The following is a 20570-nucleotide window of genomic DNA, read 5'->3' on the forward strand; positions in this document are numbered from 1 at the left end:
AGGGAAGGCCGTGTGCGACAATGCTGCAAACCTGGGTGCGGCCCTTCGCCGGGGCAATGTCACACACGTGCCTTGTATGGCTCACGTGTTGAACCTGGTTGTCCAGCAATTTTTAGCCCACTATCCCAGACTAGATGGCCTTCTGCAGAGGGCACGGTCGCTGTGTGCTCACTTCCGCCGTTCGCATCCCGCAGCTCAGCGACTTACATCTCTACAGAAGTCGTTGGGCCTGCCACTTCACCGGCTAAAATGCGATGTGCCTACCCGGTGGAATTCAACTCTGCACATGTTGCAGCGACTGTGGCAGCACCGACAAGCCCTGGTGCAATACGTTCTGACGTATAGCCTGGGCCAACGAGATTCAGAGGTGGGGCAAATCACGCTGGAGGAGTGGTCTCAGATCAGGGACCTATGCACCCTTCTGCACAGTTTTGAAATGGCGACGAAGATGTTTAGTGCTGACGATGCCATTATCAGCATGACTATTCCGGTGATTTACATGCTGGAGCACATGTTAAACAGAATTCGGAGTCAGGTGGTGGCACAAGAGGAGGTGGAGGAAGTAGAGGAGGAGGAGTTGTATGCGGAAGGGCTAACATCTGCAAGGTCCAGAAGGTCGGCAGCACCAAGGCGGCAGGCATGTGAGGGTGGGGGAGATGGTTTTACCAGGGCGCATGGTAGCAGCCAAACTAGTGAGGAAGGTGCAGGAGCCCAGAAAGAAGTGGAGGACGAACTGATGGAAGACTCATCAGATGAGGGTGACCTTGATCACATTTCTGTTGTGCGAGGTTGGGGGGAGAGGACAGAGGAAGGAAGCATGATTGTTACCTCGCCACCAACACAACAGGGACTTGGTGCTCCTGGATGCGCAACACACATGAGTGCCTTCTTGCTGCACTACCTGCAACATGACCCTCGAATTGTGAGAATTAGAAATAATCCTGACTACTGGGTTGCCACACTGTTAGATCCCCGGTACAAAAGTAAATTTGCAGAAATTATTCCTGCCATAGAAAGGGATGCACGCATGCAGGAGTATCAGCAGAGACTGTTGCAGAATCTTACATGTGCTTTTCCACAAAATACCAGTGGTGCACGTAGTGAATCTCACAGTTCCAACTTTCCAACCGTGGGACCGTCAAGTGTTCAGCACTCAAACCGTAACAGAACCACAGTATCTGCTGGTAACATCAATTTTGCGGAATCATTTCACCACTTTTTTAGCCCATCCTTTGCAAGGCCACAGGAGACAAGAAGTCTGACACATAGTCAACGCCTAGAGACGATGGTACAGGAGTATCTCCAAGTAAACATTGAAGCCACGACTGTGTCACTGGACCCTTGCTCTTTTTGGGCTTCCAATCTGGATAAATGGCCGGAGCTAGCCACTTACGCCTTGGAGATCTTGTCATGCCCCGCAACCAGCGTTCTGTCTGAACGTGTGTTCAGCGCTGCTGGTGGTGTGCTGACAGATAAGCGCACGCGGCTCTCCACTGATAATGTAGACAGACTCACGTTCATAAAGATGAACAAATCATGGATCCGAAACGACTTTTCTACCCCTGTGTCATCCTGGGGAGAGTAAAAGCTTGATGATTGGTTAAAATCATCCTACCAAACGTTTTAAGCTTTCAAATTACTAATCATGTTTATCTGTATCTTGACTGGAAAATAATTTGGGCTTTGTAGCAGTGTGCAGCACTGATCCTATTAGGCCATCTATAATAAGCTCCACCAGATTTAAAATTAAAAATAATTTTTAGCTGCATCTAGCCCGGAAAATAATTTTGGGGCTCCGAGATGCGCAAGACACATAAGTGCCTTCTTGCTGCACTACCTGCAGCATGACCCTCATATTGTCAGAATTCGAAGTAATCATGACTACTGGGTTGCCACACTCTTAGATCCCCCAAACTTTTCGATCAACCTTTTCATTTTAATAAAGACCAAAAAAATGGTCATTTTTGAAATTATAAGCATTAGCAGGTTGTTAGAAACTGAAATCAAACAGTTTTCAACTCAAAACTTTATTCTAGGTGATGTTACATTTTCACATAGGACCACTTGTTCGAAGGGAGCTTCTGAACTCTCTCGTCCATTGAATTTATCAGGTTTTGGATGGTTTCTGCTTCAATTGTTTTGCATGAGGACAGAATACCCTCCCAGAGCTGTTGCTTAGATGTGAACTGCCTCCCGCCATCATAGACATTCCTTTTAATGATGCTCCAAAGGTTCTGAATGGGGTAGAGGTCAGGGGAGCATGGGGGTCACACCATAAGTTTGTCCCCTTTTATGCCCATATCAGCCAGAGATGCAGATGTTTTATGTGCAGCATGAGATGGTGCATTATCATGCAGAAAAATGATCTTGCTGTGAAATACACGGTTCTTCTTCTTGAACCATGGCAGGAAGTGCTGTTTGAGAAAATCCACATACATTATGGAGTTCATCTTTAGCGCCTTCAGGGATCCTAAAGGGGCCGACAATCTCTCTCCCCATGATTCCAGCCCAAAACATTACTCCACCTCCTCCTTGTTGGCGCTGTAGCCGTGTTTGCGTCGGGTGTCCATCAACCAGCCATCCTCCACTCCATCCATCTGGACCATCGAGCGCTGCACGGCACTCATCCGTGAACAAAACAGTTTTGAAATCAGTCTTCATGTAATGTTTGGCCCACTGGAGCCGTTTCTGCTTGTGTGAAGTGAATAGAGGAGGTCGACAGGATGGCGTATGCACAGCTGCAAACCTCTGAAGGACCCTGCATCTTGTTGTTCGGGGGACGTTGGAGGCACAAGCAGCTTCAAAAACTTGTCTGCTGCTATGACAAGGCTTTTTTGCCGCTGCTCTTTCAACCTGACGTAATTGCCTGTAGGAAAGAGTCCTCAATTTGCCCTTATCAGCACGCACACGTGTGTACTGTGAATCAGCTACATACTTCTTGATTGCCAAGACACTTCATCCTGATCATCGCACAATGTTGATTGTAGTCATGCCTTGACCTAAACACTCCACAATTTGTTGCTTCTCAGCAGCCGACACATCCTTTTTCTTTCCCATTTTGGCAGAAAATGTAGGCTGCTTAATAATGTGAGAGAGCCTTCTTAAGTAATCTTGCCTTTCATTGGACACACCTGCCAAACTAATTAGCACAGGTGTCTGCAATTGCTTACAGTGATATAAAGAGCCCTGACACACATCACCATCAATGAGTTTAACTGACAAACAAACAAATTCTTCCCTTATCACTCCTAAACACTTTTTGCATAATAATTTGGAACGCGGTGTACATGTGCTTTTCCACAAAACACCAGCGGTTCACGTAGTGAATCTTACAGTTCTAACTTGCCAACCGTGGTCTGTATGGAATTGTTCAATAAAGGGCCCAAAATTAAGATAACATAGATGGGAGAGGTCTCTATGAATAGGAATTCCTAAGTATTTGATACCCTGTGAGGGCCAGGCAAAGGGAAAGTTGGACTGGATGGAATCCTATATGGATTTGGGGAGGGAGACATCGAGGGCCTCAGACTTCGCTGCATTGATTTTAAAATTTTACCATGTAACAAAGTGATCTATTTCAGCCATAACAGCATGGATGGATATATGTGATTGAGTGATATATACTAGGACATCATCAGCAAATAGAGAGCACTTGTACTCGGTGCCTCCCACCTCAATCCACCTAATATTGGGGTTATGGCGAATTGATGAGAGCAGGTGCTCCATCACTAGGATGTATAAGAGAGGGGACAGAGGACATCCCTGCCTTGTCCCATTGGTGATTGTGAAAGGTGATGAAAATGTTCTGACGCACCCCCTGGGCCTTGGGACACCCGGAGCCGGACCCTTTTTGGTGGATGCTGGTGGTTGTAGTCTTCGTGGCGGCGACCCGGTTCCGTGGCTCAGGGCGGTCAAACCAGTGGCGGAACTATTTATGTGGTTTTGATGTTTAAATGTCCGACTATGCCACCCGTGGATTGCGGTCAGAGTGAACCGCCGCTACAGGGCAGACCGCTGAGGCTGGTGTTGTGGGTGCAGCAGAGCGTAGCATAACTCCCCACGGGAGGAGTATAGCCTCAGGGCAGTGTATGCGGAGGATGGGGGTGATGGTGCAGGGCAGCAGCAGTAACGACACGGAGTCAGTGATGCAGTCCAGGGCCTTTACTCACAGTTCTTATTATCCAGACCACGTCTGCAGGTAACGGCTGCCCACGTCGTACTGTGCTCACCAGGTGAGGGGCTCAGACAACTCCCAGATAACTTTGGAGCACTTCACAGGACCCCCTTTGTGTGTCCCTTGTCTGGCCTTTCTTACCAACACTTCTGTCCGGCTGCCTCGGGCCTCCTCTTGGTAAACTTGGCGCCAGTTTCCCTGACCCTATGTGGTGCCTTCCTAGCGGGTGTAGCGAGGGGCTGCGCCACATAAAATGTCAGAGCCTCCGGTTTCTAGCTGAGGGTCGTTTCCTGCCTCCACTAGTTCGGGGACCGGTCTCCCCCTTTGGCCTGACCCCTCCACGCAGGTGGATTCGGGCGTGCGGTGGCGACTCGCCCGTCCGCACCCCTGGGATCCCTTCATTCCTCGTTCCTGGAGCCTTCTCCGCTCCTCTTCCTTCCTTCTCCCTCTTCCAGGCCTGGGCCTCTGTTACTAGGCCCGCCTCCGGAGCAGAGCTCATGCAGAGCCCCTGCTCCCTGCCACTTCTGCTCAGACTTCTCTGCACTGAACTAAGATGGTGCCCACCTTTTATACTCCCTTCTCAATGCACCCAGGAACTGCTTCCTCCCTGCTCCTGCACTACAGGGTTCCCCTTCCTCAGTGTTCCCTCCCCCCACTCCAGCCAGGGACAGGGACTGTCGTGCCCATCTCAGGGGCATATTGGTCGCCCTGCCCCACGGCAATGTGGTGTAATGCATGCAGGTGTCGGGTCCTGATCCACACTCCATCCTTACCTGAGAGTGAGATATCACACCTCTGGGTGAGGTGCAATACGTCTGTAGCAACCGAGCCCTCAGGGTGCTACAGTTCCATTTATCTTCAGCCTAGGTGACGTATTGCGATACAGGGCCGTGATTTTGGCTATAAAAGGGTCCCCTAGACCCCTACCCCAAGCTTTTTAAGAGAATCATATATGGCGTGCCAGGAGACTCTATGGAATGCTTTCTCAGCATCCAACGAGAGTATCTAATTACAAATTTTTAACTGCATCTAGCCCAGGAAATACTTTGTGCCTAGTAGCAGTGTCTGCTAGTCAGCGGATTATCCCGGCTGTTATGCAAGCTACACCACCTGTAGTTTAGACACTTAATTTTTTCAAAGGAAATGCTTCGGGACCATGGGATACTCAGTGAAGAGCATCAGGAGGCACCCCAAGGCATAGGGGCTGGGACTGGCAGTAGGATGCCTTGCGATGGACAGCCGAGCTCGATCCTTATAAAAGCTTTTTAACTGCAGCAGCTTTAGTGGATGCTACTGGAGCTGGAATTACGCGGCTGCTGGCATGAGACTTGCCCTCCAATAGATCCTTGTAAATGGATTTAAAGTGTATTCATTCAAATTAGAGAGACAATTTAAATTAAAAAGCTTAGAGCTGCCTCCACCACAGGGGGGCTCGCTCGACCCACCAGCGGACAGGCACCAGTATTGGGAGAGGGGGGCTGGCCATCAGGGTTCACCGCGGCTCTGGCACAAACCCGGCGACACGGAGGTGGCACGGGCAGGAGCGGACTGGCCGTGTCGGCTTCTCACTTTTTGGATTTTAGAAGGGCATGACATGCCTATATCTGTGTCTCCCCCTCCTTTTACTCCTCCACCTCTTTTATTTTCGCATGACTATATGTACTTGTCACTTTTCCATGTGTTAGTTGTGTCTTCTGAGCAGTTTGTCAGCTTTTGGACACCTTTGAAGGTGTTTTCTATGTGTTTCTATGTGTTTTTGTTTGCCTGCCATTGGTTTTAACGGTGTTCGAAGGTGTTCGACGAACAGTTCGACGAACAGTTCGGCGAACACACGGGTGTTCGACGAACCGAACCGAACTCGAACACTACGGGGGTGGCTCAACACTAGTTGGAAGGTGAACCTTTGGCCAAGTCTGAGGTCCAGAGCACTCTGGAAGAGGTTTTCATCCAGGATATCTATGTACTTGGCAGCATTTATGTTTCCTTCAATTGCAACCAGTCGTCCTCTCCCTGCAGCTGAAAAACACCCCCACAGCATGATGTTGCCACCACCATGTTTCACTGTTGGGATTGTATTGGGCAGGTGATAAGCAGTGGTTGGTTTTCTCCACACATACCGCTTAGAATTATCACCAAAAAGTTCTATCTTCGTATCATCAGACCAGAGATTCTTATTTCTCATAGTCTGTGAGTCCTTCATGTGTTTTTGAGCAAACTCTATGTGGGCTTTAATATGTCTTTCACTGAGGAGAGGCATCCGTCGGGCCACTCTGCCATAAAGGCTGAGACTGGTGGAGGGCTGCAGTGATAGTTGACTTTGTGGAACTTTCTCCCATCTCCCTACTTGGAGTTCTTCTTTATCTCTCTCACCAAGGCTCTTCTCCCACGATTGCTCAGTTTGGCTGGATGGCCAGGTCTAGGAATACTTCTGGTGGTCCCAAACTTCTTCCATTTAAGGATTACGGAAACCACTATGCTCTTAGGAACCTTGAGTAATGCAGAAATTGTTTTGTAACCTTGGCCAGATCTGTGCCTTGCCACAATTCTGTCTCTGAGCTCCTTGGGCAGTTCCTTTGAGCTCATTATTCTCATTTGGTCTGACATGCACTGTGAACTGTGAGGTCTTATATAGACAGGCGTGTGCCTTTCCAAATCACGTCCTATCAGTTTAATTAAACACAGCTGGACTCCAATGAAGGAGTAGAACCACCTCAAGGAGGATCACAAGGAAATGGACAGTGTTACGGATCCGGGTGGTGGAACCTCTATGCTGCGGTGCAAGGAGGGATCAGAGGGGCGTAACTAGGTATCAACTCGGACTGACCAAGGTCGCACGGCGGCTCAATCGACTCCGTGAACCAGGGAATGACTGAGCAGAGGGACCAGGTGCTACTCTGGACCTGTCCTTGTATGAGAGCAGGTGACTCCCACGGGTAACTGACAGGAGCCTCCGGGTAGGCACGGCAGGTAACAGACAGGAGCCTCCAGGTAGGCTGACTGATAGACATGGCAGGTAACTGGTTGGAGCCTCCAGGTAGGCTGACTGATAGGCACGGCAGGTAACTGGTAGGAGCCTCCAGGTAGGCTGACAGATAGGCACGGCAGGTAACTGGTAGGAGCCTCCAGGTAGGCTGACAGATAGACATGGCAGGTAACTGGTTGGAGCCTCCAGGTAGGCTGACTGATAGGCATGGCAGGTAACTGGTTGGAGCCTCCAGGTAGGCTGACAGATAGGCACGGCAGGTAACTGGTAGCCTCCGGGTAGTCAGGCATGCCAGGCCCATAGACAGACTGGCGGGTTTGGATCGTAGGCAGACCGTCGGGCTGGACAGTACACTTGGCTGGCGGAGACAGGTAGTCAGGCTGGCGGACTGGACTGGTAGTCATGCTGGCGGACAGGACTGGTAATCAGGCTGGCGGACTGGACTGGTAGTCAGGCTGGCGGACTGGGCTGGTAGGCTGGCGGACTGGACTGGTAGTCAGGCTGGCGGACTGGACTGGTAGTCAGACTAGCAGCGGGACCTGAGGGCTGAAGCAGAGTTTAGGACACAAAGCTACAACCTTGCACGGGCACCTCCATTTTGGAGGAGGTGCATTTTATATGAGAGGTCCTCTGGCCATTGGCCGGGGACTCCTTAGGACGGCGCGCGCGGCCCCTTTAAGAGTCAGGGGGCAGAGACGCCAATACTACAGTACCCCCCCCCCCCTTTACGCCTCCTCTTTTTTAGGCCGGAAAGAAATTTTTTAAGAAGAAGAGGTGCGTGGATGTTCTCCCTGGGTTCCCAAGTTCTCTCCTCTGGGCCAAACCCCTTCCAATCCACTGGAAAAAAGGTTTTTTCTCTTACCCACTTGGTGGCCAGAATGTTCTCTACCTCATAGACGTCCTCAGCGGAGACCGGAGCTGGGGAGGTACCTGGATTGTCGGAAAAAGAATTAAGCACAATTGGTTTGAGGAGAGATACGTGGAAGGAGTTGGGAATCCGTAAGGTGGCCGCGAGTTTTAACTTGTAGGTTACTGGGTTGATTTGCTTGAGGACTTCAAATGGACCGATGAACCGTGGACCCAACTTATAGGAGGGTATTTTGAGATGAACATGTTTGGAGGAGAGCCAAACCTTGTTTCCCGGACGGAATTGAGGCGGATCCAGACGTCTCTTACCAGCATGTTTCTTCATCCGCTCGGAGGTTTGAAGAAGTGGGGACCTAGTGTCTTCCCAAATGGTGGAAAATTCGCTGACCAGAGACTCCGCAGCAGGGTTGTCCACTGAAGCGGAGACGGGAAACGGAATCCGGGATGTTGACCGTAGACCACAAAGAACGGGGACTTGGAAGAAGATTCGCTCTCATGGTTATTATAGGAGAACTCGGCCCATGGTAGGAGCTCCACCCAATCGGTATGGTGAGCGTTGACGAAGTGCCGGAGGAAGCTGGTAAGGATCTGGTTGATACGGTCCACTGCGGATGGTAAGCAGAGGAGAAATCCAGAGTGACATCCAGCAGCTTACACGTAGCTCCCCAAAAACGCGAAGTAAATTGGACCCCGCGATCAGACACAATGTGGAGGGGTAGGCCGTGGAGACGAAAGATGTGATGGATGAAATCCTTAGCCAGCACAGATGCAGACGGGAGACCAGGCAGAGTAATGAAGTGGGCCATTTTAGAAAAGCGGTCAGCGACCACCCAAATGACCGTACAACCGGCAGAAACAGGGAGATCAGTAATAAAGTCCATAGCAATGTATTGCCACGGGGCAGCAGGTACGGAAAGAGGCAGGAGGCGGCCGGCTGGAAGATGTCTGGGAACCTTGTTGCGGGCACAGGACAAACAGGCCGTGACGAAGTCTACCACATCCTTGCGCAGGGTAGGCCACCAGTAATGCCAGGTAATGAGCAGGAAGGTCTTCTTCTGGCCAGCATGGCTGGCTAGTTTAGATGAATGACCCCAGTGAAGAACCTTCTTACGATACAGAACCGCTACAAACGTCTTACCAGGTGGGAGACGAGACAGGTCCAAGGGGGCCACATTCATCACTTTGGAGGGATCTATACTATGCATTGGCTCATCCTCTTGATCGGAAGACAGGAAGGATAGGGACAAAGCGTTGGCTTTAACTTTCTTGTCCGCCGGGCGGTAATGTAGGGTAGAGTTGAAGTGGACGAAGAACAAAGACCACCGGGCCTGATGCGGATTGAGTCTTTGGGCATTCTGTAGATATGCCAGGTTTTTGTGGTCAGTATAGATGACCACCGGGTGCAGAGCCCCCTCAAGCAGGTAACGCCACTCCTCCAGTGCCAATTTGATGGCTAGAAGTTCTCGGTCTCCTATGGAGTAGTTGCGCTCGGACGAGGAGAAGAGTTTGGAGAAGAAGCCGCAGGTTACCATTCTCCCAGACGGAGATTTCTGGGTGAGCACCGCTTCGGCTCCGGAAGAGGAAGCATCAACCTCCAGAAAGAACTGTTTGTTGCTATCCGGACGGTGCAGCACTGGGGCAGAAGAGAAGGCTTGTTTTAAGGAGAGGAAGGCCTCCTCTGCTTTGGACGGCCATTCCTTAGGATTTGCTCCCTTTCGGGTGAGCGCAGAGATTGGAGCAGTCCGGGAAGAGAAATGAGGGATGAAGAGACGGTAATAGTTGGCGAAGCCAAGGAATCGCTGAATTGCCTTCAACCCCTCCGGACGGGGCCACTTTAAGACGGCAGAGACCTTCTCGGGGTCCATTCGTAGACCTGTCTTGGAGATAATATAGCCCAGGAATGGAAGAAAGGTCTGCTCGAATAGGCATTTCTCAAATTTTGCATATAGGTGATTCTGCCTGAGCCTAAGCAGGACCTGACAAATATCCCTCCGGTGTGTGGGAAGATCCTGAAAGAAGACCAAGATGTCGTCCAGGTACACCACCACGCAAGAATATAAGAGGTCACGGAAGATGTCATTAACTAATTCTTGGAAGACGGCTGGAGCATTACAGAGACCGAAGGGCATCACACGGTATTCATAGTGACCATCCCGGGTATTGAATGCCGTCTTCCACTCGTCTCCTTGGCGGATCTGGACCAAGTTATACGCCCCATGAAGATCGAGCTTGGTGAAGATCTTCGCGCCTTTAAGGCAGTCGAACAGCTCAGAGATGAGCGGCAGGGGGTATTTGTTTTTGATAGTAATCTGGTTGAGTCCTCTATAATCGATACAGGGGCGTAGTGAACTGTCTTTCTTTTTTACGAAGAAGAATCTGGCTCCAGCTGGGGAGGTAGATTTCCGGATGAATCCCCTAGCCAGATTTTCTTCGATGTACTCCGACATGGCCTGGGTTTCGGCCAACGACAACGGGTAAATAAGCCCACGGGGAGGAGTGGCACCGGGTACCAAGTCGATAGGGCAATCATATGGCCTATGAGGTGGCAGTGTCTCTGCTTCCTTCTTGTCGAAGACATCTGCATAGGACCAGTAAGGTGCCGCAAGACCAGGTAAATTAGCCGGAGTAGACAGAGGTCAAACCGGGCGAATCAGGACCAGGCAGGTCTCATGGCAATCCTGCCCCAACGGAGCACCTCACCGGATTGCCAATTCAGAACAGGTTCATGTCTCTGTAGCCAGGGTAGACCTAGCAAAAGGGAGTGAGAGAGTCTGGAAAGCACATGGAAGGAGATCCTCTCTGAGTGCAGCATTCCCACCTGCAGGGTTACAGGCACTGTGACGAGCAAGATGGTCACCGGAAGGAGTCTTCCATCCACGGAAGCGACTGCCAATGGTTCAGCCACAGGTTTGGTAGGAATCTGATACTTCTCTACAAGGGACTGGGAAATGAGATTCCCAGTGGCTCCTGAATCCAGATGTGCGGTTTCAAAGAAGCGGTTCTCTCCACAGGAGATAGAGACGGATAAAGTCAAGAGTGGAGAGGATTTACTCTTGCCTAGGATGACCTCTCCGAGCGGTCCTAGACACTGGAGTTTCCCGGCTTCACCGGGCAGGAATGGATCAGGTGCTCCTTACTACCACAGTAGAAACAGCTCCCCTCGGCTCTGCGTGTTTCTTGGCGAGACTTGACCATCTTGGTCTGGTCGATCTGCATAGGTTCGGGTGAGCATGCCCGGGGAGTTGCTGGTTGGGAAGCAAGTTTCTGGAAAACAGGAGCAAGACGACGAAATCTTCTCTCCCGGGTAGTCTCCTTAGCACGTTCTAGGAAACGGATATCAATCCGGGTAGCTAGTGACACCAGGTCATCCAGGGTGGTAGGAATGTCCCGGCCGGCTAACTCATCCTTAATCCGACCGGAAAGACCCTCCCAGAAGGTGGACACCAGGGCCTCGTTGTCCCAGGCAAGCTCAGAAGCAAGGGTACAGAACTGTATGGCATACTGGCTTACGGTGAGACTCCCTTGGTGGAGACGGAGCAATGAGGAGGCAATAGAATTCCTTTGTCCGGGCTCATCGAAGACCCTCCGGAAGGCAGTGAGGAAAGCCGGAAGGTTTAGCCATGCCAATGCTTCCCCGGTGAGGTGAGACATGATGAACGCCACCTTGGCCCAGTTGGAGGGAAACTGATGTGCCAGAAGTTCAAAGTGCAGCGTGCACTGGTTCAGAAAATCCCGACATAAGACGGGGTCACCTCAAAAATGAGGAGGCCCAGAAAGCCAGGGTCCTAGGCTGGATGCCGTGGTATTGGTAGGCAGCAGCGCCGCCGGAGTGGGTGTCGCTCGGCTCGAGGCGGGCACAGGTGGGACAGACAGCGTGTCCAGGTGAGAGTTGACAGACCGCAGGTAGGTCAGGATGGTTTCCTGTTGGGATCTCTGACGAGAAACCTCCTGGTACAGGTCAGCAAGCGAAGGAGCCTGGGGACCACCGGGTTCCATGGCCCGTGCAATCTCTTATGGATCCGGGTGGTGGAACCAGAGGGGCGTAACTAGGTATCAACTCGGACTGACCAAAGTCGCACGGTGGCTCAATCGACTCCGTGAACCAGGGAAGGACCGAGCAGAGGGACCAGGTGCTACTCTGGGCCTGTCCTTGTATGAGAGCAGGTGACTCCAATGGGTAACTGACAGGAGCCTCCGGGTAGGCACGACAGGTAACAGACACGAGCCTCCAGGTAGGCTGACAGATAGGCACGGCAGGTAACTGGTAGGAGCCTCCAGGTAGGCTGACAGATAGGCACGGCAGGTAACTGGTAGGAGCCTCCAGGTAGGCTGACAGATAGGCATGGCAGGTAACTGGTAGGAGCCTCCAGGTAGGCTGACAGATAGGCATGGCAGGTAACTGGTAGCCTCCGGGTAGTCAGGCAAGCCAGGCCCATAGACAGACTGGCGGGTTTGGATCGTAGGCAGACCGTCGGGCTAGACAGTACACTTGGCTGGCGGAGACAGGTAGTCAGGCTGGCTTACTGGACTGGTAGTCAGGCTGGTGGACAGGACTGGTAGTCAGGCTGGCGGACTGGACTGGTAATCAGGCTGGCGGACTGGACTGGTAGTCAGACTAGCAGCGGACCTGAGGGCTGAAGCAGAGTTTAGGACACAAAGCTACAACCTTGCACGGGCACCTCCATTTTGGAGGAGGTGCCTTTTATATGAGAGGTCCTCCGGCCATTGGCCGGGGACTCCTTAGGACGGCGCGCGCGGCCCCTTTAAGAGGGAGGGAGCGCGCGCGCACCCTAAGCACAGTGCCCGGCAAGCTGCATGCGCTGGCAGCAGCAGCAGGAGAGCGCGGCTGTAAGAGGGACGGCGCCTCTGCCTGTCAGGGGGCAGAGACGCCAATACTACAGACAGCATGTGACTTAAAAATGAGTGTCTGAGCAAAGGGTCTGAATACTTATGACCATGTGATATTTCATTTTTTCTTTTTTAATAAATTTGCAAAAATTTCTACATTTCTGTTTCTTTCAGTCAAAATAGGATGCAGAGTGTACAGGGTGGGCCATTTATATGGATACACCTAAATTAAATGAGAATGATTGGTGATATCAACTTCCTGTTTGTGGCGCATTAGTATATGGGAGGGGGAAAACTTTTCCAGATGAGTGGTGACCATGGTGGCCATTTTGAAGTTGACCATTTTGGGTCCAACTTTATTTTTTTCAATGGGAAGAGGGTCATGTGACACATCACACTTATTGAGAATTTCATAAGAAAAACAATGGTGTGCTTGGTTTTTAACGTAACTTTATTCTTTCATGAGTTTTTTAAGGGAATGACGTAGAGATGGGAAGGAAGTCATTCCCCATACCTCCCCCTCAGGGTGTGGCTGAGCAAGCTTTAAATGTTCAGTCCTGTTTTTTTTTTCTCTGTGGTGTGTTTGGAGCGGCAAGGTCCCCAGACTTGACAGCCATAGCTCAGGAAGGAGCTGGAGGCTGGACATAACCTGTGTGGGCGAACCACACACAAACATATGGACTGTGCTATCGTTTATAGTTTTTTTTGTTGTTTTGCCAGTAAGGCCGTGCTTTTTGTTACTGGAATTGCAGGGCTTTATGCCATATAATAAAGCCTGCAGAGAAAACCCGGTTCCTGAGTCTACTTCCGGAAGTGGTCGAGCGAGTTGTCCTACCACAGTTGGTGTGAGAGTGCGTGCAAGATTCCAGGAACACGTGTACCTGCCACAGAGTCTGGCAGCCAGCCAGAGAAGTCCGGCAGCATGGAGGAGCTCATTAAGCATCTGGTGCAGAGCCAACAACATATGCACCAATAGCACTTGCAGAGCCAGCAGCAGCACCAGGAGACGACCAAACTGTTACTGCAACAGATCTAGTTGCAGGAAAAGGCGCATCAGCAGCACCAGCATTCTGGCGGATGCCATCCAGGGCAGGCAACCGCCCCACCCCCAGGGCCGACTGATGACTCCCACGTCAGGAAGGCGGTAAGATGGGCCATGCAGAAGATGATCCCCGGGGATGATGTAGAAGCATTTCTGAAAGTTTTTGAGAGGCTGGAGAGACTTCCACCAGAACAGTGGGCAGAGGTTCTGGTTCCATATTTGTCGGGGGAACCCCAAAAGGCATATTACGACTTGGCACTGCAGGATGCCAAGGAATATGCAAAGCTAAAGGCAGACATCTTAGCACGCCTGGTAGTAAATATGGCGGTGAGAGCCCAATGAGTCCACCATTGGGTGTATGCCAGATACAAATGACGCGCCCCCTGGGCCTGTGTCGTGCGTGCACGTGTGTGCGGGGAATACCTGGAGCCGGATCGCTGGGGGTTGTAGTCTCCGTGGCGCTGACCCGGTCCGTGCCCAGGGTGGTCAATTCAGTGGCAGTCTTATTAGTGAGATAATAGTCCGACTACGCCACCCGTGGATTGCGGTCAGTGGGGGCCGCCGCTGCAAGGCAGACCGCTGAGGCCGGTGTTATGTGTACAGCTAAGAATGGGATGACTCCCCACGGGAGGAGTATAGCCTCAGGGCAGTTAGTGTGGATGATGGGAGTGATGGTGCACGAGCGCAGCAGGAATAACTCAGAGTCCGTGCAGTGCAGTTCAGGGTCTTTACTGATGTTATAAGGCAGACCCTCCCGGGAGTACTGGCTAGCAGTAGAGGCCTGGTCAGTCTGAGAACTAGCAGGATCTCCCCTGGCCAGGTGGAGTTGTAGGCCTCCCCGTCTATCTGTACTCTTTCCTGGCTACCTTGCTGTGTGCGGGTAGAAGTAGCCCACGTCCCTGAGTATACCGTGTGGTGCTCACCCGTACGGCCGGTGACTTGGGGCCTTCTGTTAGCCTCCGCTTCACGATGGCGGTGCTGGTCCCTTGCTTGTGACCGTGCCTCCGGGCTTCTCTGGCCAGAGGACAAGGAATCCCCTGCTGGTTGGATTCTGCTGCTGGACCTGGATGTCCCCACAGCCTCGGACTCCGTGTCCGGTCTTAATGTCTTCAGCCAGGGCGAGCTATCTAGCTTCCAGCCCCTGGCACTCGCTCCTGCTCCTACAGAGCTCCTTGCTGACTTTTTCCCTGTGTCTGGAGCTGTCTCCAGGCTCTGACTGACCTAATCCCGCCCCAGACCCAGTTTATAAGGTCAGATTCCTCCCCTCCCAGGTCTGGGCGGGCGGTGTTGCATGCTTAGGGCTCCTGACCAGAGAAACCTCCCACTTGCTCTCAGACGGAATATTTCTATTACTGTGGTAACCAGACCCCTGGGGTGCCACATTCCCCCCTAGTAAAATTTAGTACTCCGGGACTAAACATATTTTTAAAGAAACATAAATGCAGGGTATAACAATAACAAGACAACATGAAAAAGTACATTTTGTGGTCACGGCGTTTCCGTAACCAGGTGTCCATATCACCCAAGGTGAAGTTTTAAGCGAGGTAGGGGACCTGTCCAAAGAAAACCCCTTGCGTTGGCCTTGGGCGTGGCTGCAAGGCTGAAGCTAGCTACTTTGGACCGCAAGGAGGTCACGCCAGACAGGTTTTCTCTTCCGCGGCCGTCTTCGCAAGAGGCACAATGTGCAACTATCTACAAGATTGTTCCGGTTATCCAGCGTCCATAACCTGTTAGTCCAAAGAACCCTGCAGGGTAACTGAGAAACATAATTAATAACAGGCAACAACAAAAACCATCAACATTTTCAAGAAACAGGTAAATTTACAGTACATCACTTTATATTCTCCAGCGAGCGGGCATCTGACCTCTAGTGACTCTAGTGGACCTACGAAGCTCATTAACTGGTCCTGCACTACAGGGTGTAGGAGGTGTTACGGGTAAGCTGGGCAGCTGTCTGCATACTCTTTGGCTCACTATGGGCACGGCAGGCTCACTACTAGCAGAGGGTTGATCCTCCTGCGCTGCTGGTGTGGACTCTTCTGCCTCCTGGGCCGGCTGCTCTTCCAGCTCTACCTGGTCTTCTGTAGGCACTTGAGGGGCTGGCTGGAGAAAGGTGAGGACGGGCACCACGATAGCGTTGTTTACTTGTGTCCAGGACCGGGGAAAGTCTCCGAGTACGGTGCTGATCATTTCCTCCTTTTCCTCTACGGGTTGAGGGTCTTCCTGATCTTCATCCGTGCTTTGCAACTTCTCGGGGCACTTTTTCAGGTGGTCTCTGGAGACTGTGGCTGTGGTTTCTCCTCCATCCTTGCTGATGACGTACACCTTTGGATTATTGTGGCTTGAGGGCAGTACAGTGTACGAGTCCTTTTCCCACTGGTCGTCCAACTTATGAAGCCGCCTTTTTCTTTTCAAGACCTGCTCTTCAGGTACCAGGGGAACAGCGGGAGCATGTTGGTTATAAGTCCTCTCCTGCCTTTCTCTTGATTGACAGAGACTTCGCTCGACGCTCTCCTGTACTTTCCGGTACTGCTGCTGCCGTTCTGTATCCCAGTCTGCCTCTGGCGAGGTGTCCTCGGGTGTCAGGACTCCCATATCCAGGTCAACAGGTAGCTTACCAGGTCTTGCTCGCATTAGGTAAGCCGGGGTACAGTTGGTGGAACCTACCGGGATGTGGTTATACAAGTCCACCAGATCGGGCAGTTTCTCAGGCCACAGACTGCGTTCTTCCAGGGGCAATGTTTTTAGCAGATCTATCACCACCTGGTTCATCTTCTCGCAGAGTCCATTGGTTTGGGGGTGATAGGGCGTTGTTCTTATCTTCTTGCAGCCATACAGGTTGCAGAACTCCTGGAAGACCTCCGCTTCGAAGGCTGATCCTTGGTCCGTCAGCACTTGGTCCGGGTACCCTTGTGGGCGGCAGAAGTGCAGCTGGAAGGCTCTAGCTGCTGTCTGAGCCGTCAAGTCTTTGACAGGGACCACCACCAGGAACCGGGAGTAGTGATCCACGATGGTTTAGGCGTAGACATACCCGCTTCTGCTTGGAGCCAGTTTAACATGGTCCAGAGTGACCAGTTCCAGCGGCTGCCTGGTGAGGATGGGCTGCAGGGGAGTCCTCTGGCTGGCACGGTCCCTCCTTCTTAGATTGCACGGGCCACAGTCTCTATACCATCTCTCAATGGCTCCTCTCATGCCTATCCAGTAGAACCGTTCTCGCAGCAGGAACTCCAGCTTCTTCCATCCGAAGTGCCCTGCCCCATTGTGGTAGGCCTCCAGCACCATAGCTGTGTCCCGTCTCGGTACCACAACCTGCCAGATCAGTTCATGCGTCCGGGAATTGACCATTCTGCGGCACAACTTCTCCTTGTAGAGAAACAGTCTGCTTTTTTCCGTCCACAGTTGCTTGGTCTCTTCCGGAGCGTCTGGGTCCAGGCGGGCGTCAGCCTGGGTCAGCATCTCCTTCACCAGATGGACTGCGGGGTCACTGTCTTGCGTCTCCGCCCAGTTGTAGTGGGGTAAGGGGTTGAACGTAGCGGATCGCTGGCCCCTTACACGGTGGGAATACTGGGTAATACCATGACGGTGGAACGCAGGGAGTTTGACCTCTTCCAGTTCTCCTGGATCTTCCCCTCCGTCAGGTAGGTTTGGCATCCTGGACAGGGCGTCTGCGTTGGTATTGGAGCGTCCTGCCCGGTATTTGATCGTGAACTCATAATTGGACAGGCGGGCCATCCATCTCTGCTCCAGGGCACCCAGTCTTGCAGTGTCCAGGTGTGTCAACGGGTTGTTGTCCGTGTACACGGTGAACCTGGAAGAGGCAAGGTAATGCTTAAAACGTTCGGTTACCGCCCACACCACTGCCAGGAACTCTAGCTTGAACGAGCTGTAATTCTCAGGGTTTCTTTCCGTGGGTCGCAGTTTTCGGCTGGCGTAAGCAATTACCCGTTCTCTCCCCTGCTGGATCTGGGACAGTACGGCTCCTAACCCAATGTTGTTTGCGTCCATGTGGAGGATAAAGGGCTGGCTGTAATCAGGGTACGCCAGGATTTCATCCCCCGTGAGGGCCATCTTCAGCTGGCGGAATGACTCCTCTTCCAGTTTTTCCCATCTGAAGGGTGGCTTCTGGTTTTTAGCCTTCCTGGACTGGCCTATCAGGAGGTCCTGCATAGGAGCTGCCTTCTTGGTAAAACCGGGAATGAATCTTCGGTAGTAGCCTACCAACCCGAGGAACTGCCGCACTTCCTTTATGCTGGATGGTCTTGGCCAGTCCTTAATCACGGTGATCTTGTCAGGGTCGGGGGCTACTCCGTCAGCACTCACCACGTGTCCCAGGTACTGTACCTTTGGCTTCAGTAGATGACACTTTGAGGGTTTTACCTTTAGGCCATAGTTTGCCAGGGCTTCAAACACTTCTGCCAGGTGTTCCAGATGGTCCTCATAGGTCTTGGAATAGACGATAACATCGTCCAGGTATAATAGGACCGTCTCGAAGTTCCGGTGTCCCAGACCGCATTCCATCAACCGTTGGAAGGTTCCTGGTGCGTTGCAGAGCCCGAACGGCATACAGTTAAATTCGCTGAGTCCCATTGGGGTGGTGAATGCGGTCTTCTCCCGGTCCGCCTCTACTACAGGAACCTGCCAGTACCCGCTAGTGAGATCCAAAGTAGAGAAGAAGTTAGCAGATTTTAACGCAGCTAAGGACTCTTCTATCCTTGGTAACGGGTACGCATCTTTGTGTGTGATACGGTTGACCTTCCTGTAGTCTACACACATTCTCATGGTGTTGTCTTTCTTTTTCACTAGGACTAGTGGAGCTGCCCAAGGGCTACAGCTGTCCCTAATTACCCCAGCCTCCTTCATGTCTTTTAGCATCCCCTTGGCGTGTTGATAGTGTGCAGGGGGTACGGGTCGGTATCTCTCCTTTATGGGAGGATGGTCTCCCGTGGGGATGTGATGTTCTACCCCCTTTACTCGCCCGAAGTCCAGCGGGTGTTTACTAAACACTCTCTCGTACTCTTGAACCACCCGATAGACTCCCTGTTTTTGGTGTGAGGGAGTGGAGTCAGTACCCAAATGCAGTTGCTGACACCAGTCCTCCATTGGTTTCTTAGAGCCGTTACCTTCCTCTGGTTGAGATGGAGGCAAGGGTTCCACGGCCTGTACAGAGTTCTGGTTGATGGTGAACAATTTGGCTAGCGTTGCATACCGGGGCAGGTATACTTCTCTCTCCCCGATATTTATGATGCGGACGGGCACCCTCCCATGGCGTATATCGACCACCCCCCGTGCTGTCAAAATGGTGGGCCTACTGTCTGAGTAGACGGGTTCTACCATTGCTTGGTAGTCTCTACCTCTTAGACCAATAGCTGCCCGGCACCAAATCATCATCTCACTTTTCGGGGCATGGCAATAGGGAACGGGTCACACATTCTCACGCTACCAATCTCACCACCAGATAGTTCCACCTGTTGCCGTTTCATCAGTGCCCGGATCTCTTTTTGGAGGACACACTGCTGGCTGGAACTGGCATTCTTGGCAACCTGTTGCAAAATAAGAATCACCTCTGCAAGACAGTTTTCAATTACGTTAGTACCTAGGGTTATTTTTGGGTGACTCTCGCGACGATCAATGTCCACAATGATCAGTCCTTGTGCCGGCAGTTCAACCTTACCGACCTTGATGGTCACCTCTTTAAATCCTATCTGTGGCACGGGCTGACCATTGCTGGCGATAATGCTCAGGTCGACATCTGGGTAGCGGGTTATGTCCGAGTCATTCCAGTACCGCTTGAAGAGCACGTATGGGATGGTAGTCACCTGTGACCCAGTGTCTAGTAGGGCACTCATAGGAATGCCATCCAGTACCACAGGCAAGACCGGACGTCCCCCTACGTATTTGTCACACCAGCTCGATGGGCCTGATGATCTTATGCCTGGGGGTTGGCCCTCTACCCCAGGTTGTGCCCGTTTAAATGACAGTACCTTGCCATATGTCCGGGTTGATTGCAGCGGCGGCAGATGGGTTGTCTGTCCTCGTTGTATCGGTCACTGGGTCTTTCTCTGGCCGGTGGGGTCCTCCTCAGTCGGCGCCACGGGATGTCCACCGGTCCGGATGCCAGCTGGATCTTTCCTGGAGAAGAGACCTGTAAAGACTGCACAGTTCTGGTTAGCGCAGCAACACTCTTAGTCAGCTCTTGGACCTGATGGTGCAGGTCTGTAGCCGGGTTATTGTTCAAAGCCTGCACATCAGCTCCCACAGGCCCTGCAGACAAGGGCGCCGCGTCCTGGTGATAAGTGATAGCAGGGCGCCTGTGGGTCACAGCGCCACCTGGTGCCGGTTCTCAGAGCACCCGGATGGCTCTGTCCTTGAACTGTGCAAAGTCCAGGTCAGGGTCCTGTAAGGCCATTGCCCGCAACTGGGTTCGGTGGGCATTGCACAGTAGACCCTCAATAAATTGTTCGGTCAACAGCTTGTCTTCATTCCCCACGCTGTCAGGGTCTGCCTGCTTAATGGCTCTCAGGGCCTCTTGTAGGTTTAGAGCATAGTCTCTTATACTTTCATGTGCCCGTTGTTTGCACCCGTAAAATCTGAGCTTTATTTCGGCTGAGGTTCGGGTTTCAAATGTGTCTTTCAGCCGGGCTAGTATTTCTCTGACA

The sequence above is a fragment of the Phyllobates terribilis genome, unplaced genomic scaffold (genome assembly GCF_046119375.1).
Source record: "Phyllobates terribilis strain yellow unplaced genomic scaffold, ASM4611937v1 Scaffold_1__5_contigs__length_1240528914, whole genome shotgun sequence".
Classification (NCBI taxonomy): domain Eukaryota; kingdom Metazoa; phylum Chordata; class Amphibia; order Anura; family Dendrobatidae; genus Phyllobates; species Phyllobates terribilis.